This window comes from Prinia subflava, chromosome 12 (assembly GCF_021018805.1).
Source record: "Prinia subflava isolate CZ2003 ecotype Zambia chromosome 12, Cam_Psub_1.2, whole genome shotgun sequence".
NCBI classification, from domain to species: Eukaryota; Metazoa; Chordata; class Aves; order Passeriformes; family Cisticolidae; genus Prinia; species Prinia subflava.
In genome coordinates, this window is record NC_086258.1 from 10,774,850 (window position 1) to 10,797,045 (window position 22,196).

At 51.5% G+C, this 22,196-nt stretch overlaps 1 long non-coding RNA gene across 1 annotated transcript in view; it reads left to right on the forward strand.

Moving 5' to 3' along the window:
• Positions 1–415: 415 nt before the first annotated feature.
• LOC134556853 (uncharacterized) overlaps positions 416–22,196 on the forward strand; it is a 28,337-nt gene continuing 6,556 nt past the window's right edge. Inside the window, exons 1-2 of the long non-coding RNA XR_010081946.1 lie at positions 416–3,578; positions 20,010–20,273. This is a non-coding gene — a long non-coding RNA (uncharacterized LOC134556853). The remainder of the gene's footprint in view (positions 3,579–20,009; positions 20,274–22,196) is intronic.

Sequence of the window (22,196 nt, forward strand, 5' to 3'; positions counted from 1 at the left end):
TCCCAGCTCTGCACCCCAGCACCTCCATCCTCCGCTCTGCCCCACTCCTGCTGAGTGGCGTTTTTCCCCCACACACCAACCTGTCCCGTGGGCAGATGCTCCCGCCCACGGTGCCAGGGCTGGGGCGAGGGTGCTGATGAGAGCAGCAATCCCTGGTGCTTTATCAATATTTGATAGGCACAGCCCTTCCCAGGCATCGTTGACCTGTGCTGGCACTAATGCCATGCTGTGAGGGGTGAGCTGGGCAGCAGGACAGAGGTGGGACCCTCCTGCCCCAGCTCCTGCTCCGTGCTGTGGGCAGGGGAAAGGCTGAACCCACAGCAGCCCTGCCCTGGCACCCACGCCATGGTCCGGCTGAGCACAGGCCACGTGTGTGCCCAAATCCTGGGCACTGTGGAAGCGTGGGGAGGGAGAGCCCTGCTGGTCTCCCTGCTGGGGACTGCAGAGGCAGGAGGGACCTGTGGCTGCATGTGCCAGGATGCCCACGCTGGCAGGGGCAGGCAGGGAGCCCTGCTCGCTGCTCCTCGGGGGCAGGAGCAGCCGTGCCTGGGACCCCTGCCCTGGGACCCCTGCCCTGGGACCCCTGCCCTCGGCACGGGCAGGCTCTGGCAGCAGCCATGGGAGCAGAGATAAAAGGTGCTTTTGGGATCTGGCATGATGGGTGGGGAGCACAGGCTTTAATAGACATGTTCATCTTTCAGCAGTGTGTTTTGCATGTAATAATGTCAGCACACTTCTCACTCTGGCAGAAATTCCACAGATAATTGGAAAGAAGTAAAAATGAAAACATTAGAATTTGCCATGTCATATGTTAACTTTTTATTATTGTATGATGCCAATGGTCCACTGACAGATGCTGTGTTATTAACATTTGATTAAAAATCACTTCAGGTCTAAAGCAGCCTGTTCAGAAGAGAACATCTTGACAAGCCTGGTGGTTTGTGATTGACAATTAATAACATTCTGTATGTCACAACACAGATAGTGTGACTTATTGGTGCTGGTGTAATGCAACACTTTTCATCTGAGCTCTTCAAATTGGTACATAGAAATAGGAGAGAAGGAGCCTAATTCAGCTGACTTTGATTACAAACACACCAGCCAGTGCAGAGATCTCCATCCCAGAGCAGATCAGCAGTGCTCAACAAGACAGGCCCTCATCCCAGACCTCCACTGCACGGGAAAGGACTTCACATCCCATTTCACCACCAAACTTCTGTGCAGGAGCTCACTATTCAAATACATGGTTACAGCAGCTACTTGCAGCAAAAAACTACGTATCTTATTTCACCAAAACTTAGAAGGAAAACATTAATTCACTTAGATATTAAAATAATTTGTAACTGGAAAGATGAATGGTCAATCCTTCAATGGTTTGGTCAGGAACTCGTAATTGCACACTACTGCCAGTGAGGTCTGATGTTCATGTGTTAATAGGGAAATTCATTAAAAACATGTAAATTACATTCTTTGGGTGAGAGTTGGAATGTACCATTTCAATTGTCTCTGCTCTAGCAAAGGGGAAATTCTGAGAAACTTTGCTCATGCTTTTCCTGCTTTGAAATAAAGGCTTTGGCAGCCCTGGGCACATTTCTGTCCAGAAAAAATGCTAAAAATGCTGCTGTGGACTCACATGCTGCACCATGGCCACCAGAAGTCTGGGCAGCCCTACATGTGAGCAGGCTGAACCTCTGCAAATCCAACCAGCTCCAGACAAATGTGTCCTTGCCATCTTCAGTGCAGGATTTACTGGAAACCCTTTTCCTGGCTGTATGGCCCCAAAGGGCCACGGTGTCTGCCCTGTCCTGCCCTGTCCCACACGTGGCTGCCACCCACCTCGTGTGTCCCTGCACTGCTCCCCTGGCAGGGCAGCCACTGCCAGCACCACCTCGCTGTGCTGCACCCTGAGCAAACAGTTACGTGCTGGAGCAATGCAAACACTTCCCAGCCCTAATGCAGTAAGCAGGGGAAATAATTACAGATTTCCAAGGTTCAACAGGGAATACTTCTGAGAAATGCGTCCTCCACTGGGAGTTTCATAACCATTTAATCTAATTTTTCTTGATGTTTTGATCTTCCTCTTAAACAAGGCATTTGTCATTAGCTTTCAAGGAGACAAGTTGCTAATACATTACACTCTTAAAAGGCCCACAGTTAGTGTCAATGTCTTCTGATGGCTGTTCACTAACAGTACATGAAAGAATTGCCAGTGTCAGTTCCTTTCCACATGGCTTCAGCCGTGATGGCAGGACGGTCCTGTCCCAGCAGTGCTGGCAAGGACACTGTGCTGGGGGGCCCAGGGTCAGCCTTGTCCCCTCCACCGTCCTGTCCCCTCATTGTGGTGGTTTTGCCACCTGGCTCACGCTCAGGTGATTCTGAGTTTCTCCTGATATTTCTGGGCAGACATAAAGCAAAGATATACCAGGAAAAGGAAGCACAGGAACCTCACCACAGCCATTCCTGCCCCCAGCATGTTCTCTTGCTGCCAGTACAGGAGCACCTGCAAAACCCATGGCACGTGCTGTGCCCTCCACCAGAGAGCCAGAGAAACCCTGGCTGGACTGCCCAGACCCACCTGCAGTCTCTGCTCCTTCTGCTCTTCCAACAGTGTCAACAAAGCAGGTGGAAAATATATATTTTTAACTTCTTGGATGACATAACTTGCATATTAAATAATAATGAGCCAATAAATTACAAGAAACTAAACAACCAGAAGAATATGTATGTGAAGTTTGGAGTGTTTATAATCGAATAAATCATTCATGATGTATAAACTCTGTATAGCTAAATGCATCATTTACTGAACTTCATCACCTTTCACAACATCCCCACCTCTACCTGGCTGGTTTCGGAGCAGCTGTGGATCTCTGCAGAGAGGCTGGTGATCAGCGGATTACAGAGATTGGCAGGATTTAGGCAATGGAAGGAAGCATCATAGCAGGAGAGGCACATCCAAACAGAGCATTTGCTTTTTACTTGGGAGGCACCACAAACCTTTCCAGCAGCTGCTGGAATTCCTGATGCTGGGGCTGGCGGCAGCAACCCCTGCAACTGTAGAAAAAGCTGCTACACCTGGCTTCTCTTTCTCTCCCTGGTGTTGACTTTGCAGTGCAGAAATGTCCCTGTTCCTGCCGTGTCCTCCCGGCCCTGCACACCTGCACACGGCCGGTCCGTGCCCAGCCCGGGGCAGGCGGGGCTGCTCCAAGGGGAGGGCGCAGCGCTGCCGCTGCCCTGCGCACAGCGGGACAGCCCCGGAGCCTGCCCCACCCTGGGGTCCCGATTCCCCACGGCCCCGGTGCTGCCGGGCTCCCAGGCCGGGCTCGGGACTGACCGTGGAGGAGCCGGTGGCACTGACCGTGGAGGAGCCGGTGGCACTGACCGTGGAGGAGCCGGTGACACTGACCGTGGAGGAGCCGGTGACACTGACCGCTGCCCCGGGCTGGTGGCACTGACCACTGAGGAGCTGGTGGCACTGACCGCTGTCCCAGGCCGGTGGCACTGACCACTGCCCCGGGCCGGTGGCACCGACCGCAGAGCAGCCGTGGCCGGGGCGATGCTCTTGGCGCACCTGTCACACGGTAATTAATGGGTGGGGGATTGCTTTTGACAGGAATTCAATGGCCTGGAACAGACTTTGTGCCAGTCTTTTGTGCCTCAGGCAAAATGCTTGCTAAGTAATTCTATGGATACCAAGCTCAAACATTTCACAATTAGCACTTTGTTTGCGCGAGCTGGGGAGAGGGAGAGCCTGACTGCTGCCCTGCCTGAGCAGCTGCACCCCAGAAAGGCTGTGGTGCCCCAAAAGGGCATTAACGAGAGCAGCAGGGATTGCTGCGGGGACAGGGCAAACAGCCCCGAGGCAGCGAGGAGCCCCGAGGGTGCTGTGAAGCCTGAACCACCCACAGAGGCCCCCGGGCAGCAGGATGGGCAGCAGGCAGCTTCCCACCTTGGGCGTGCAGATGTTTTCCGTGCTCGCAGGTGGAACGAGACCCATCCTGCCTGCAGCCAGACACGGGGCCAGCCTCGGGGGCAGAGCTGCCCACCCTGCTGGCCCTCCTGCAGGCCACCCACGGCCCGTCCTGCGCACCCCTGGGAGTGACTGGGAAGCGCAGGGTGTGTTCAGCTGAGAGATACCTTACTGTAAACAGAATATTGTTTTGTATGAAACCATTAAAAAGGTCCCCGAGGGCAGCCCTAAGTATATATTTTATTTTACTCTGAACCCCTGTTTTGACTTGGCTTTACAACAAAAGTGTGTTTTCCGTATTTAAGCAGATGCAGTAAAGGAAAGGTCGTGACTGGTGCTGACATGGAAATCTCATTTGGCTCATGGGTCCCCTTAGGGCCTTTATGCTGTGTGGTACTTCAAACATATTTCAAAGTACAACACTAAATGTCACTCTTTAATAGACAGAGGCATTCCAAGTGTTTCTTGAATTTCCTTGGAAAGTGCTTCCCTGAAGCCAAAGGCTCAGCACCAGTTTGGTTCACCCCCAGCACAGCAGGGACAGCTCCATGGCAGCCAAGGATGGCACCCACGGTGGCACTGGGAGGGCCTGGGGGCATGGAGCCTGGCAGCTGCTTATTGCAATAGCCAAGAATCAGGAAGAAGTGCAGAGAAGAAAAAAAGAAAATAACCCAAATCCCTTTGAAACATATACCATATTTTGAATTAATTTCCATTTTTCCCTTTCCTCATCCAATTCTTCACACTCACTCAGCAGCTCTTTTGGGATGTGAAAGTTATTTAGATTTTTTTTGAAGTGTTTCACATCTTACACAATCCTCACAAGTCACTACAGCCCAATCCCCAGTCCTGAAGACTCTTGAAAGCAGTTGGATCTTTCCCTGCTGCTAAGCTTAGGCTGTAGTGAGGATGAGTAGCCAGCCAGATGGCATGGAAATTTATTTAGCTAATTCCTTCTACAAATAAGGAATTTACTGATGAGTCAGAGGGATTGACATCGCTCAAGAAGAACCTGAATTATTAGTGAATAATTTCTGCTTTAAAATGTAGCTAAAGCACTGAAAAAGTTTATTTTCCTTTTGATAGTTAAATTAGACTTAGTCTGAAAATGGACATTTTCATTTGCAGTTTATTCTACACAAGAGAGACACAAACACTCTGCAGAGCCTCAGAGACCAAATGGCTCCTGCTTAGCCAGGCTGATCCCAAAGCTAGGGGCTGTTTCTCATTTTTCCTTATTTCTAATTTGGGCAAGGAAAATCAGGAGAAACCTGGTGGCTCCAGCTTTGACTCAAGTCAAGAGCCATCAGCTCTGGCATCTCTGCCAACAGTCTGGAGGGGGGAATCAGCAGATTCTTGCTGGTGCTCTCCACAGGGCCAGGATTTACAGTCAGTTTATGCCATGTGTACTGTATGCAAGCTTATTTTTCTCTTAGCTGCTATAAAAATTAAAGATTTAGCTATATACTGCAAAAGGTACTTCCAATTTTACGTAGTAGCATTTCTCTCCTATGACCAGGGCATAAATCCAGCTTTTTCATTATGTCTATAAATTACTCCATATCAACAGGGCAGCTACAGGTCACCTCAGCAAGGTCAGATAAACCTGTGTAACTTCTGGCTGCTCTGCTAACATTGAATTTCTCACACACTTTGGGACTACTTTGTGTCTTTTCTCACTATCAAACACTGCTGTTGGAAAGGGCACTTCTAACAGCAATTTCCAGCTCCTGAATATTTACCAAAGGCTGCCCAGGGCAGTGGTGGAGTCACTGTCCCAGGAATGATTTAAAAAACATGTAAATGTGGCACCTGGGGACATGAGTTAGTGGTGGCCTTGGCAGCACTGGGTTAGCAGTTGGACTTGATCCCTTCAGAGGGCTTTTCCAGCCTAAACAATTCTCTGATTCTATCTTTATTCTGTCTGTCCTCACAAATCTCATTTACAGTCATCATTGTGAAAAATAAAATTTTGTAGTGCAAACGGAAGCAAATATTTGATGTCACATGGAGCTTTCTTTGTATTAATTAGCAATTTACTGAATAAATATTGCTGTGCAAACCAACAATCAGTATCTTATAATTAAAAGCTTGTTCATGTTTATCTGCCATCTTTCCCCAAAGATAAAACCCTGTGAATACCACAGGCTACAGATGTTTCCAAAATGGGAGAAGTGTCAATATAAAGAAACTCCTTGAAATCCAAAGCTGTGATGTGTGTGAGGTACAGAACACAGGGCACGGCCCTGGGGGCTCCGTGGGGCTGGCACTGCCCTGCTCTGGGCAGGGCCAGGTCCCAGGGAGCTCTGAGCCCTGTCCTTGTGCAGTTAGAGAAACGCCTGCCCTGAAGCCCCTCTGGGTTGTGTCCAGCCCGGGATCTCCATCCCTGCACCCACAGAACGCTCTTTCCTCACTGCTTTCCTTCTTGGGTGCTCGTGTGCTACCAGTTAATGTTTTGCAGAGTCAAACCATAAAATCCTCACATTCTGCAGAAGCCATACATCAATAAAAATAAACACTCGAGTCCAGACCTGTTTGTGTCTGACCCAGTGCCTGTTCCAAAGCTCACAAAGATCTTTAGCCTCTAGATTTCCCATGGTCAAACAAAATAAGGTCTGAGTGGCATTAAATATCACTTTTGCATTACACACATTTTTCTCTCACACAGAGTGTCATAAGTGGATAAAGAACCTGATATTGTGGGTACCTAAAGCCCAACACAGCTTCTGCTGAGGGACCTTCAGGGATAAGAGGCCAGTGTGCTGTTAAAGATTAAAACCCAACCGTCTGCTTTTATGCTTGAGAGTCCTTCGCGACTCCCCGGTGACATCACATTCATCTCACTGTATTTGAAAAATGCATTTAAATGTCAAAACTAAAGTACCCAAACAAGGGCTCCTTAGCACACTAACTGTTAACACATTGCTGAGCCAAACGCCTTCCCCAAGACATATGGGGCCGACTCTATCCATAAAATACACCACAAGTAACACACAGAGTCCCAGAGGAAATAAATACTCTCCGCTCTAGTCTGACCTGGTTTTTCCTCCCAAAACACACTTGAAGGAGTGTTTCACTGCAGGAGTGGACATCAATTTCAAATACCTTTGTACAGCACTGCTGGTGGCTGAGGAGATGCTCCAGGCCACGCCTGTGGGGCTGCGTTCACGGGGAGGGGCCGTGGGCATGGGGCCACTGCCAAGGCCACTCACTGGGTATGCTTCACCCCAATTGAAATAAAACTGTTCAGATCAATGAACTCAGTAATTTACTTCAGACAGACCTAATCAGTGCAAGGTAAAAGAGAGGCAACTTTGCAAAATGTAAATGAACCCGACGCCAGAGACACAAGTAATGGGAATTCAATGGCAGCTGGTGCCAGAGTAGCAGAACCATGAGCTGTCCCTGATTCCAGCTGCCTGGAATACAGAAAAGGTGGCAGAGGAATAAGCTCCTTCCTCTTGCCCTGCAAAACTTTGGCAGCAGGATGCTCAGCTAGGGAATTAGAAGCTCTGCCCTGCCCTGGGCTCACTGATGTCCCAAAAACCCCAGAGCCTGGGGGTAACCAACCTGCTGGGATCTTCCTCCTCCCTGTACAAGTCCCAGTGCCTCTGAAAGTACAGCAGGAAACTGGCCCAGACCATCCAAATCCCAGACAGAGAGAGAAACTGCCCACAGCCAGTGGCTATTAGAGAGCCAGGATCAGTGGGGAGGGCAGAGGCAGGGAGAACTCCATGGACCCAGAGCATCAAGCTCACCCCCAAGCGCTGTGAGCCCCATTTTCCTGCTGGAGCAGAGCCAGCCCCTGGCCAGCCCCAGGGCTGGGGGGCTGCAGGGAGTAGCCATGGGAAGGAACAAAATGCCTGTCTGCTCAGGGAAGCCCAGTTTTCCTTGGGCAATGTGGGAATGCAGCCAGGGCACGCAGTGCTCATATCACAGTGCTGGCACCACTGAGGCAGCAGCAGCTTTTACAGAGAAGAGCAGTTAGGTCTTCATAATGGACTGCAACTTTCTAGAATAATTTAATTTTTTCCTACTGTTACGATGCCAGAATTTCAATCAGACAAAACTGTATAATGGATTTCTTTTGCTGGGCATGTTACATAAATTGCATATTCAAGTACTATAAAATATTTGTAACAGACAGGTACTTTTCTAAATTGGGTCTGACAGTAAGCGATAGTGACTGGAATATTTATGTGATGGCACCTATGCAACAAGGCAAAATGCAGGGTGTGGGACTGGGAACATGGCAGCAGGGATCCCACACAGGGTTTCCAGCTTTTCTGCCCTGCTGCACCGAGCTCCCCAGCCAGCTGAGTCTGTGCTCGGTGCCATCGGGTGGCACAGCCACCATGCAGAGAGCCCTACAGCAGGGATTTGGACAGATTCTCCCTCCCTCCCTCCTCCTAAGTCTTAAAGCACAGTTATTTTGACTCTTGGCACTCCCCTGCCCAGCAGCAGAGGAAGCAGAGGGCTGGGGACCAGGCTCCTTGTCCAGGGCAGCTGCTCCCAGCTCTTGCTCGAGTCTTGCTCTGTTGCCAGACCCTCCCTGAGCTTGAGCACTCATTTTGGTAACATTTCCTTGACAATCACAGTTGGCAGGACCATACTTTGCTATTTACAATTAAAATATTGTATTGATACAAATAGGTTTTGGCAGGCGCTTCAAGAGGTTTTTAATTGAATGATTATTGTATTAAATAACTGGTTTTAATGGAGCATGAACTTGCTTAAATGATGACTATAGAGCTACTGGAGGTCCAGCAAATTTCCCAGATATTTCCAGCTTTTCACAAATAAATATGTCTTGCCAGCAAAAGAATTTCCTGGCTGATCATGGAGGGTGGCAAGGTAGAAGCTGCCAGTCCTGGGCCGAGCCCTGGAGCTGTGGCTGGTGATTTCTCAGGCTGCTGGGGCAGCCCAGCATGGCAGTGCCCGGGGGACATGTGCTGATCCTGGAGTGCCAGTGCTGGGTGGGCAGGAGGATGAGGGGAAGGAAAGCCGAGCTTTGTTAATCTGATCACAGTCATCTGCAGCACCAGCACCCCAAGAACCCCCAAACCACCCACCCTGAACACACCCTGACCCCCAGCCTTGTGGGGGTTTGAGTCCTGCCAGGACATTTCCAGTCATTCCAGCCTGTCAGGAGAAACCTCTGTGGCACAGACACCTCCGCCTGCCTCCCTTCAACAACAGCTCACGTCAATTTGCATTATGCACGGAGAGCAGAAGCAAACATGAAGATGAACCCTCTGAAAAAGGCTTGCACAGCTCTTCAGCATGGGCAGGATTAATCACAAATAATAATTACCATACCAAGAGATAATACTTCAGCAGCTCAGCCTTGTCTCAGCTCCTGGGCAAGTCGGACCTATCCAGAGGGGGGATAGGACTGCACCAGCAGTCACGGTGCATCCTAGCATGAACCCCGCTCCCCCCACTCCCCCACTCCATTTATTAAATCATCACTCACAATAATTCTGGGTTCCATGATTTATCAGATCAGAGAAACAGCACCAAGCCATCAAACCCCAGCCCTGTGCAGTGCTCAGCACCCCTTTAACCCTCTGCTCCCACTCACAGCAGCACCTTTGCTGCCGCAGGACAAAATGCTCCCTGGCCCTGGGGTCACCACGGAGGTGGCCACCAGCCTCCTTTTGTGTGCCAGGGAGGTTTCCAGCTGATGCAGCCACATGACAGCAGTGGGCACTACTAGTTTATTGCCTCCATTAAGGCTCCAATAATTTAACAACAGATCAATAAACCATTATTAGCCTCCAGCCTTGAAAACCCAGTCACCCCAAACCCACCCAGCTCTGACAAGCTCACAGTTTTCATCATGAGGAGCCAAGACAGCTGCTTTGCAGAGCCTGGCTGCCCAAACACTCCTTCCTGCAGGGAGGGGCTCCCCCCACTTCTCCCAAAAGGAGGTCAGGCCTCCCAAGGTGGCGGGGACTGGTGGCAGGTAAAGGTGCTCCTGACGTGCCCTCCCTGGGCATGGGTGCCACGGATGCTCTGTGAGAGCTCCCCTCTGCACAGCCCGGTGCCCCCAGTGCCCCAGTGTCCCCAGTGCCCCCAGTGCCCCAGTGCCCCCAGTGCCCCCAGTGCCCCTAACCCCTTCCATTGGCACCACTGGCCCACAGCTGGGTCCTCCCCAGGTCATGGCAGTGCCCCCAGATCACACACCCCAGCTCGGCCGCAGGAGCCCACCAGCCTCTCCTGATCACTGCAACATCAAAATCAGGGTTGCTCCTTTATCTTTGAAACACCTGTGTGGCTCTGACTCTAAGAGAGAATTTGCAATTTGAAGTGCTAATGATTTACTTAGCCAAAAAATTAATTCAGCAATTTTCCATAAATTATATGCAGCTCAATAATAAAAAATATTTCTAAATTTGGAAGCTTTCCATTACTGGTCCTGCTCCTTTGCAGAATAAAATCGCTTTTCAGAAATAGAACTATCTGAAAGTATTTTCCAAGAAGTGGTATTGAATTGATACATTAGAGGAGAAAGTTGGGCTCCTTTTGTAAGAATCATACATTTCACAATAGTCTGAACAAAGGAAGTTGTCTCTGAATGCCGTAATTTAGTCCTGAAAAAGTGACAAACAAATAATTCCAACTAAACTAGAGAAAGAAAAGTAGTGACTTTTAATTATATAATCTTTTTTGATGAATTTATTTCTGACAGTTTTATAGGCTGACAAGAGAAAGTGTTTTATATGCAAAAAACATTATTCACTCTCAGCTGTTAAAGCATAAAAATTGTCAAATGATTTTAATACAGTTTTAAGTTTAATGTTTATTGTCAGGAAAAAAGTCCACAGCAATTACTGAGTCACATGGCCCTTAATTCTTTGTTTCTGACAGCAAAAACAATAAAATATGCTTTTGCCCAAACATTTTACGGTACAGATTTATGAGGTTTAAAAGACAGCTGTTTTTCTTATTTCTTTGCATTTAAGGAACTAACTTCCAGACATTTCCAGCATGAGAGATCCTCCTTAACCTGAGCAGGTTCTTACAGAGGGGGTACCTGTCTGTGCACGCCTGGGGCTCCTGTGCAAACGCCTGCCCTCCATCCGTGCTGGCATTTGGGAAATCCCTTGGTGAAAGAAAAGCTGCTGCACTTCCTAGCAACCAGGACCACTGATTTTCCCCAAACCTGTGTCCTTCAACAGAATAAGGAAACTCGACTCTGTCCCCAGTCCATTGAAAATTCAAATATTTTTCAAGGAGACAGAGGACATTAAAATCCAGCATCTCTCCTGGAGGAGAGGAAGGGCACAGCCATCTGTGGGACTTGAGCAGGGGCTGGTTCCCCTTCCCCTGGAGCAGGGTCAGTCCCACCCGCGTGTCACAGCCCGCGGTGCAGCCAGGGGTGCTGGCCAGGGCACACCCTGTGCCAGGTGCCACCAGGTGCTGTCCCAGAGCTGTCCCCGGGGCTCTGCCTGCAGGGGAGCTGCTGCCCAAAAGGGCCCGGCAGGGCTGCAGAGGCTGTGAAATGCCACATAACCGATGGGGCTTCATATCAGAATAATGAAACCAAGCTAAGAAATATTAATCTTTTTAAAAATGTAAAGAACCAGGGCTCTGTTTCCATGGCAAACCACATCCTGCACATTATCTATCACCTGGGGATTATGGTGGCATGGTAAATAGAGGGGTAAATACAGGAGAGAGGCACTGCTCTGCTCGTGGCAGATACAAGCCGTGCTGCCAGTATAAAAGCATAATGGCATTTTCTAGATCAGCCTCCTCAAAACAGCCACGTTTCCATGCTTTTTCCTGCATTTTCCATGCAGGTTTCCCCTGTTCCTTGGCTGTGCCTCCAGCCCCAAGGCACCCCTAAATCCCCTGGTCAGCTCCAGAGCAGCGTCCCTCTGCAGCAAGCAGGCTGGTCCACCACAGGGACTGGTTTGTGTCAGCAGCACAGGTTGTTTAGATTGGTTTTTCATGTCCTCATACCCTCCCTATCCAAGCAGAAAGCAAAAATCCTACCCAAACCCCTCCCAACTTCCAGGAGTTTGCAAACCCCTGCTATAAATAGACCTCTAATAGGAGCTGTAATAGGATACAATTTATTTCCAGATCTGATGGGCTGACCTTCATCATCACTCGAGGCTCTACTTGTCATGAATTATGGGCAATTCACTCACTAGTGGAAATAAATTGTATTACCAGTGCTCAGTATCATGTCCTCCGCACAAGCACACGGGCTGGCAGCTCCTCCCTGCGCCCGGGACAGCCTCCCCCGGAGCCCTCCGGACCCCGCGGGGTGGGCCAGGAGCGTACAGCCCGGCTCCCTCCGGCAGGGGCCGGGCGGGGCTCCCAGCGGTGCCTGCTGTCCTTGTCACAGCCAGGGACAAGCCCGGGGCACCCCTGCCTGCATGGGCACCCCTGACTGCATGGGCACCACTGCCTGCATGGGCACCATTGCCTGCATGGGCACCATTGCCCTGCATGGGCACCCCTGACTGCATGGGCACCACTGCCTGCATGGGCACCATTGCCCTTCACAGGCACCACTGCCCTGCATGGGCACCCCTGCCTGCATGGGCACCCCTGCCTGCATGGGCACCACTGCCCTGCATGGGCACCCCTGCCCTGCATGGGCACCACTGCCTGCATGGGCACCATTGCCCTTCACAGGCACCACTGCCCTGCATGGGCACCCCTGCCTGCATGGGCACCACTGCCTGCATGGGCACCATTGCCCTTCACAGGCACCACTGCCTGCATGGGCATCATTGCCTTGCATGGGCACCACTGCCCTGCATGGGCACCCCTGCCCTGCATGGGCACCCCTGCCCTGCATGAGCACCACTGCCCTGCATGAGCACCACTGCCTGCATGGGCATCATTGCCCTGCATGGGCATCATTGCCCTTCACAGGCACCACTGCCCTGCATGGGCACCCCTGCCTGCATGGGCACCACTGCCCTTCACAGGCACCACTGCCCTGCATGGGCACCCCTGCCCTTCACAGGCACCCCTGCCCTGCATGGGCACCACTGCCTGCATGGGCACCGCCCGCCCCAAAATCTGCTCCTCACTGCTCCTGCTCCAGCACGGGCCCCTGGTTCACAGGACATGGTGGGGACAGGGTGGAGCAGCCGGGCCCTTCCCCTGCTGGCTCTGATCCTGGGCTGGCCAGAGCAGCCCGAGTGCCACCAGAGCAGCAGCTGCCCCTGCCCTCTCAGCCCGCCCCTGCTCACCCCGCTCCACACAGGTAATGAGATCAGGAGCCATGAGGAAAGGGGTCACTGCATTAATCAAGTGCAGTTAAGATCAATATGAACAAAAGCAGTAAATACCAAAAAGAGCCATGTAAGTGTTATAAACTGAGGTTCCGCTGCCACTGGGGAGCACAGCCCGTGCCAGCCTGTCCCTCTTGCGCTCCAGCATCTGTTCATTCTGCCAGACCCTGGTTAGTGGGGGAAACAGATGTGCAGAGATACTCAACAAGCACCAAACGCTGAGCCAAAACAGGTCTGTGAGAAAACCCCTGTGCTGCTGCAGGCTGGGGTGTGGAGAGCCCTCAGGAGCTGCCCGGCTCCAGGGCTGTGCCCCGGGGTGATGTGCTTGCCCAAGCATGCACAATAAAGGGTTTCTTGAGCTGTGCACTGACGGGCTCCTGCACAGCTCACATCAGAGATGAGCTCATGGTTAGTGTCACACAAGGAACACACCAGGCAGGAATTCATTATTTCGCAGTAGAAAATGGGTGTCTGGAATTCTCCTTAAAAAACAGTGACAAGCAGCTCAGACTTGCTGAAAACAGCAATCCCACTCTTCCCCACTCCCTTTTTTTTCCCAGTGCATCCTCATCCCTGCCTACATCACAAAAATTCACTAATGGCCACAGTCTGTATTAGAGTTTATCAACAATTCTTCAAGGCCTGGTACAAGCAGTGGCCTCACACAAGATAAATTATAATCCATGGCATTAAAGAATAAGCCATCCATTAGCGCACTGGCCCCTGGTTTCTCCTCAAAGAGAATGAGGCATCTCTGAACCCTTTCCTGGGGTCCTGCAGGGTGCACCTGGCTCTGTGGCACACAGGTGATTTTCTAGGAAAAGGATCTTGATATGGGGGCTGCAGAGATCAGCAAGAGACTCTGAGGATCTCCTGGGCACCCATGTCGCAGTCAGGGAGGGACACAAAGGACACTGCAGGCAGATTCATTTCCAAATGATCCATGTTTTCCTAGAGCTGGCGTGGCCCTGCTGGGTGATAGTGCCCCTGTTCCCATGCCAGACAGGCAACACCTCCAGGTCTTTGTTGCAAAAATCTCCCTTTGTTTGGAATGATTTAAATAGAGTAAAAAGAACAGTTTATTTTTAATAATAGATGATTACTGTTCATAAATCAAAAATGTATCACAATTATTTTTGCAGAAAGCTCCTTACCCAATATGTGGTTTTCAAACAGGAAGATAGTACCAGGGTATTTCTCCTATTTCTCCTGTTTTCCCAGCTGCAGATGCACAGCGAATCCTAATTAAAACCTTTAAGTCTTATTCCATTTACAAGAAGGAGTGTATCATTTTTCTTTTAGCTTTTTTTAATACAGGGTCTCAATGCCCATTACAAAAATTCCAATGCATCTTTGAAGTTAGCAGCTAATTATATTTCTCCAAGTTATATATCTGGAGTTCTAGATGGGGAAAAGGCAATTACTTTTTCTCTCATTTAGCATAACAATCTCTGAAGCTTTACTGGCGCTCCAGTGAGTCACGCTATAGATCAGAGCCCGGGCTGGGAAGAGGAGGAATTTGGGGGGAAGGCAGGATGCTTGCTCAGCTTTTCCGGGCTCTCTCCCTTGTTAGCACGCTCTCCCCACCAGGACACTCACTAATTGTTTGTCAAATGACCGCGGTGGCTTTGCCCGGGCAGCTTTGCCGCGAGGTCATTCGGCACATTCATTACGGGGCACCTGCTCGCGCTGCTGGAGCAAAGGGGCTGTCAGCATTTTCCAGGAGTTTATAACTTGGCTGCAAATGTTTGTGTGGAGCTGAAAATTGTTGCATGATTTCTCGCAGGCAGAAACCGGCTGGTTCAGCCCGTTTGTTCCCGTGTCTCTTTGCCCAGGTGCTGCTGGCACTGCTGGCACCTGTGAGCCCCTGCCCGCCGGGCTGCGAGCTGGCACCGGGATTGTTGCTCTGGGGAACTCCTCTCTGGCTCTGTCCCTCTCGGCAGAGCGGGGACAATGGGATGGCTGCTGGGCAGCACTGGGGCACAGGGCTGTGGGACACCCCGGGGGAGTGGCAGGGACACTGGGCAGCCCCAGTGTAGGGACAGCTGGTGGAGTGCTGGCCACAGGAGCCTTGACCTCTGACAGCTGAATTGCTGTGAGCTTCATTTTAACGCTGCTCAGGCACCTTTCTGAAAGATCTATTACACTTGGAGCATCTTGCCTCTTTCTCAAAACTGAAATTTAAAATGCCTCCAGAAATGGGTCTGGAATTTGTAACCCCAGAGATGTGAGTTTGGCCAGGCTGTGTTGCCTTGACTGTCCCTGCATGAAAAGGAATTTTGTGGGTTTCCTGCTCATCAAGGCTGCACCTGTGATTATGTGAGGAAAACAAACAAAAACAAAACACCAAAATGAAAACAAAGGAAAAAAAGCCAGAAAAAATGAATTCCCTTGCACATGCTGGAACAGAGGGAGAGACGAAAGCTGGTTCCCAGCTGGTTTCCAGCTCGGTGCCATATTTCCACCCTACAAGGGGTTACACCACACTGGTCCACACCAGCAGACAGTGTGCTCACTCTCCCTGGCAGCTGATTTATTCCTTCTGCTTCTGGATGTGTTTTGTTGCTGGGGCTGCCCTAGACCTGACTGTTTTCCCAGATTTGTATGTGACAATGACACCAGAAGTGCTTTTGGAAGCAAAAGGGTGGAAAAGCATTCAAACGAGAGAAGCCCAGAACTGGTGCAGAGAGCTCTGTTGGCATTGGGATTGCTTTGATTTCCTGCAAACTCTCACTGTTTTTACAAACTGGAGGAATGCTGGTGGCCTCAGGACCAGCACACTGGCTGTCCCTGCCACAGGGCCCGCAGCTCCCTGATTCATTCTCTGTGGTGCTGAAGCCTCTCTCTGCAGGGCTGTCCCTGCCCGGCTCTCCGGGCTGGGAGCGCTCCCGGGGCCCGGCTGCCCCTCTGCTCTGTGCCCACCCAGCCGTGGTTGTGCAGTGACAGCCAATGTCCCCTCCGGCACCCGAATGTCCCCTCCGGCACCTGAGCCCGGCACAGCTCCGTGGCGATGGAGCCCTGCTCTGGTCAGCGAGAACGGGGCGGCCCTGACTGCATGGGCACCCACTGCCCCGGCACAGGGGATGGATAGATTGTCAGGGTATCCCTGACTCCAATGGGCATCCACTGCCCTGGCACAGGGGATGGAGAGGCTGCCAGGGCACCCCTGTCCCACTGCCCCGGCCTGGGGAATGGAGAGGCTGCCAGGGCACCCCTGTCCCACTGCCCTGGCCCGGGGAATGGATAGATTGTCAGGGCACCCCTGTCCCACTGCCCTGGCCCAGGGGATGGAGAGGCTGCCAGGGCACCCCTGTCCCACTGCCCCAGCCCGGGGGATGGAGAGGCTGCCAGGGCACCCCTGTCCCACTGCCCCAGCCCGGGGGATGCAGAGGCTGCCAGGGCACCCCTGTCCCACTGCCCCGGCCTGGGGGATGGATAGATTGTCAGGGCACCCCTGTCCCACTGCCCCAGCCTGGGGGATGGATAGATTGTCAGGGCACCCCTGTCCCACTGCCCCAGCCCGGGGGATGGATAGATTGTCAGGGCACCCCTGTCCCACTGCCCCAGCCCGGGGGATGCAGAGGCTGCCAGGGCACCCCTGTCCCACTGCCCCGGCCTGGGGGATGGATAGATTGTCAGGGCACCCCTGTCCCACTGCCCCGGCCCCGGGGGTGCAGCGGCTGCGGCTGCCGGGCGGGAGCTGTTGGAGCACTCGGGGCAGCGACACTGAGACACTCTGCTGCCAGGGAACCTGTGCGAAATTAAATTCTCCACTTGGCTGGTCCGGGTGACTTGGCTTTGCTCTGCTGACTTGTTCCTTCATTATTTTTTTGGCCGATAACTGACTGCAAGCTTGTCTTGTCTGTTTAATACCAGCACAGCAGCTCCAGGAGAGGCTCAAGCTTGTCAGTCTCGGCGAGCGCGCACTGTATTGCTCTCCCCACTTCATTTACTTCGTGGACAGGAGGGGAAAAGCCTCGAGGCGCTGCAGAGCTTGGCAGCTGGGATGGAGGGATTCTCAGCAGGCTGGGTGCAGCCCCCTGGAGCAGCCCTGGCAGGGCAGGCTGGGGCACAGGGAGACCTGCATGTTTCCAGGGGAGACCAGCGCTTGGATGGAGCCAGGCAAGCTAAGGACAGTAATTATTAAGATTAATCTCTCCCTCACACCTTGGAGCATGCCGAGGAAATCTCCAGGCAGCCTCGCAGCCAGGTTTGCCGTGGACTTGGCTGCTCTTGCTCTGAGCACCTGGCGCAGAGGCAGCTGTGGCTGTGGTGGGAGCTGGGTGCAGGGTTTGCTCCCTGGACAGGAGATGCCATCCCTGAAGGACCTTCTCCCCCTGCCCGTACTGTCCCATGTGGACTATTGCATTCAGGGAGCACAAGGGTCCTGAGCCCAGGCAGATGCAGCCACACTTATCCTGGTTGTTTTGCAGCAGGGACAGAAGAGGGATCAGCCCAGTCCCCCAAGACAGGTCTGTGCCTGGAGGACTTTGCCTGCACTCAGCTGCAGAGCCGGGGCAGCTGGGTCCTTGGAGTAAGGCTTAGCAAACACAGTTGGTTTTTGTTTAATTAAGAGCAAGCAGAGAATTTAAAGACTGGGTTTTCTCCAACCTGTGATAAATTAACCTCCTCCTTGCTCAGGAGGACAGGAACGCTCCAGATCAATGATCTTACTGATGCCTGGCTTCTCTTCCTTTGGAGGGAGAAAGGGACAGAGAGCATCAGCCCCTGCCCCTGCTGCTGCCTTTGGGGTAGCGAGTGGAGTGACTGTGGGTAATGATGATGAATGGCATGATTAAAGCTGGAACTCAGACCTACAGCTGGAATTTTAGACCCTATTCACAGAATAAAACAGCTCCTGCTGTGCAGTTTGGGGGCACTGAGAGTGCAGCTGAGGGCAGTGGGGTGCTCCAGGCGAGCCCCCCGACAGACAGGCACCCCTGACCGTGCTGTGTTCAAGGGACCAGAGGGCTCCTGCTCCCATGTCAGTGCAGAGCCACTCCCAGTGTGGCTGTGGCCGTGCCAAGGGGTGCCAGCATCCTGTGACAGCCACCAGAGGATATGTGGGCACCCTCGGGTGGCATGTCCCAGAGCAGGGACTGCTGGATTGTGGCTTTTGTCCCTCTGGATCCTGGGCAGAAAATAAGTCCCTATTTTTTTTTTTTAAATTTTATGCATTCAATAAAAACTGGTAGATTTATCAATTTCTCAGAAATCACACAGATAGATAAAACATCTGCAGCTCTGCTTGAGCAATGCTGGGCCTTGGCTGCAGTTTTTGCTTTTCTAAACTCCTTCTTTAAATGTATTTTTATACAGCAGTGTTGACCTTTTCTGCCAGCCCCTGTGGAGTGAGTTTGTATCTTGTGTAAAAGTCATATCAAATGGGCCACAAAAAATCACTCTTGCCTGATTAAAATGAATAGTCTAGACAACGTGTGCATTTTCCTTCTGTGTCGTTAGCTTTGTGCGAGAGCTTGCAGCAATCAGGGCTTTTATGGGAGAAACACAGCTACAGGTACTGCGAGCTGCCTTAGCGGATACTAATTACAATCCCTGCAAGGATTGATTTGCAAAGAAAATTTCTATTGCCTCAAGGACAAACGTTTGTGCAAATCATATTATTGTGTATAAGAAATTGGTAACACTTTATGAAATGGCTCGTTTATACATACTTTACTATTTATTAAATTAAATGGTCTTATAACAATCCTTTTGCTAAGTTAAAATATCATAAGTGTTCTGGTTTTGCATTATTTCTGTGCTGTAAAGCTAGCTGTTAGGCCTTGGTTGGCATCACCTGTTAAGACTATTGTTGCTGCAGTTTGTACCATGCCATGCCTGAATCGTGGTGCCCACACACAGTGCTGGGGTCAGAGCAGCAGCTCCCCTGAGCATCTCCTCTCCCCTTCTTCATTTGGACCTGAAATTCTAGAACAGCATAATTTTGAAGTTGCCTGTTTCCTTGAGTGTGGGGTTTGGCAAATAGCACAAACTGTCCTTGCTGCATGTTTGGCTCATCCAGCATGGCTCGTGGCTCAAGCAGTGGGTGCCCAGCCCTCAGCTGTGGTACCAGCAGATCCCTGATCTGCCCAGCAGCAGATCCAGCTGTGTGTGAGGAGGATGAGACTGTTTCTGTACCTCCTACGTGCCAGATCTGGACCTTTCCAGAGCATGTGGGAAGCATTCTGTGTTGCCTCCAAACTTTTAGACCCATTCAGACATTGGTTCTTGTGGAAAAGCCACCTGTATGCCAAGGTAAGGGGGCTGCACTTCGCTCCTGGTTTAGATCTTCAAGACCCAGTGGGTCAAGAGCTGCTTTCCCATTTTTCTGTGGGAGCATTGTTTGCAATCCCACAGTGAGTGGTGCTGTATCCAGGCTGCCCACTGTCCCCCTGACCGTGCTTCCAACATGGCAATTGTTCCAGTCCTGTTATGCGTTTTACCTGGAAAATTAGAAGAGGAAGAAGCATTGTCTTGCACGTGAGGTGTGTGAGGTGGCAGTGCTCACCCTGGGTGGTGCATGCAGCCAGGGAGATGCACAGGAGCAGTGGTCACATTTGTCAGGAATCGAATTCCTGTTGGTCCTGCACGATACTTGTGCTGTGCCAGCACTCCCAGGCTGACCGGGTTCATTCCGACTTCAAGAAGTTGCCCTTGCCTTCCAAAATTCTTGTCTGCTCTGGAAAACAAGCAGACAAGACATCTTTACTGGGCTAGAAATTTCTCTTGAATGTCCTCTCTCTAATTTATGTTCCCTCTCACTCCGTTGCCTGCAGCAAAGCCCATTAATGGTGGCAGTTTGTGACACAACCGAAGGCTCCTCTAAGGGCAGCTCTGCCGCGATTCCGCCGCGCTGACTTTGGAGGCGTTCGCTGGTGTGGCGAGCTCAGCTTCCCCCTCTGCTTCCCAGGCTCCAGAGAATAATCCTTCCTCTGGCTGGCTCTGCTGCTGCTATGGCAATATTTTCTCCCCCATCGTGGTAATCACGCAATGGTCTCTGAGAACAGCAGGAGAAGCTGTGCCTGGTAGATGCATAAAAGGTAAGATGAACTACATGTCATAAAACTTTTAAAAGTTCCTTTTTTGTGTTTGTGCGGGGGTTATTTTATATGGCTTTTGATATGAAGCTAAAATTGCACATCAAAAAGGATAATGCATCTTTAAGCTGTTACAATGACTTCTAAATTTTTCATTTAATGTCAGTGAGGAAAAAACCCCTCAGTTGGCTGAGTTACGTTGGTGAGATGGCTGTTTCATTCCATAAAGTGTCTGCAGTGGATTTGAACAGTAGGAAATCCAAGGGTGATAAATAGCTATTTCTAAGTAAATTTCATGCAATTGCCCTTTGGTTAAAGTCTTTCCTCTCAGCACTTTCCTGTGCACATAGCCCAACTAATAATATTCAGGAGCAAGTGCTTTCCAGTGTGACAACTGATTGCACTTTGAAGCAGTAAATGGCTGATTTCATAATTGGTATAATTTTTCACAAGTACCTGAATGTCATATACAGAAAGAATAAGCAACCTGGACTTAATACGGGAGCTTTTTCAATTCTCCTAAAAATCAATAATGTATTAAACCCCTCTAACTGATTAAAATAATGTGAACCCTGAGTAGGTTTTGTGAGGAAGGCAGGTTTCTTCAAGGGTGGCAGATTTATGGCAAAAGGGTTAATACATGGGGAGAACAGGGATACGTTACAGATGGAGTCCGTTTTCCTAATTAAACTTTTATCAAGATTTTCCCGGTTTGAATTGTTTCACTTAGCATGATGGGAAGGAGCATTTCCTTTGGTGTTCAGGGCAGCTACTGCCGCTAGTGCAACACCCAGATCTCTGTCCTCATGGAAGGGGTGAGGATTACGAGGAGAAGAAAAATGGGATCCATTCTGAAAGCAGCACGCTGGCTCTGGGGGCTCCGGTGGCAGGAGAGGGTGCAGGGCGGATTTGGGGCGAGCTGCAGTGGTGGCAGCGCTGGCCATGCCAGGACCCGAGCCTGGGGCACAGCACAGGGCTGGCCTGGGGCACAGCACAGGACTGAGCCTGGGGCACAGCACAGGACTGAGCCTGGGGCACAGCACAGGACCCGAGCCTGGGGCACAGCACAGGACCCGAGCCTGGGGCACAGCACAGGACCCGAGCCTGGGGCACAGCACAGGGCTGAGCCTGGGGCACAGCACAGGACTGAGCCTGGGGCACAGCACAGGGCTGAGCCTGGGGCACAGCACAGGACCCGAGCCTGGGGCACAGCACAGGACCCGAGCCTGGGGCACAGCACAGGACCCGAGCCTGGGGCACAGCACAGGACTGAGCCTGGGGCACAGCACAGGACCCGAGCCTGGGGCACAGCACAGGGCTGGCCTGGGCAGGAGGCTGCTGTGGGGCTGTCCTGGGCTCTTCCTGGGGGGCACCTTCATGCCCAGGGGCCTCTGTGCCTGGAAGAGCTCAGTTACTGTCACAGAGAGGTGACTGTGACTGCAGAGTTACAGAACACAGAGCCTCTCACCAGGAGACGAGCAGGAGATTATTTTTTTCCCCAGGATTTCATGATTTCTTGAAAACCTTTCATGCTATTGTGAAAAAATGTCTGAGGATCTTTTGAGAGAGTATTTAGAAAGCTAAAGCAAAGGTGCAGCCCGATGGCAGGGATGTGCAGGTGGCCCGGGCACAGGTGGGGAGGGTGTGGAGGGCAGGTGAGGGCAGCGGGCACCTGGCACCTGGGTGGGTGTGTGGGGTGCATGTGGGGGTCAGAGCACGGGATGTGCGTGAGTGCCTCGAAGGAAGATTAACAAACAAGATCACAAATGTTAAAGCCTGGGCAAGGCTCTGGAGCCCATGGAGTCCTGTCAGTCCCCAGCACTGTGGGGATCCCCCCAGCCTGGTGAGGGGGCACCAAGGCTCCTCTGCCCGGGGAAGCCACGTCCCCACTTGCTCCCACATTGGGGGAGAGTGCACGTCACTGCC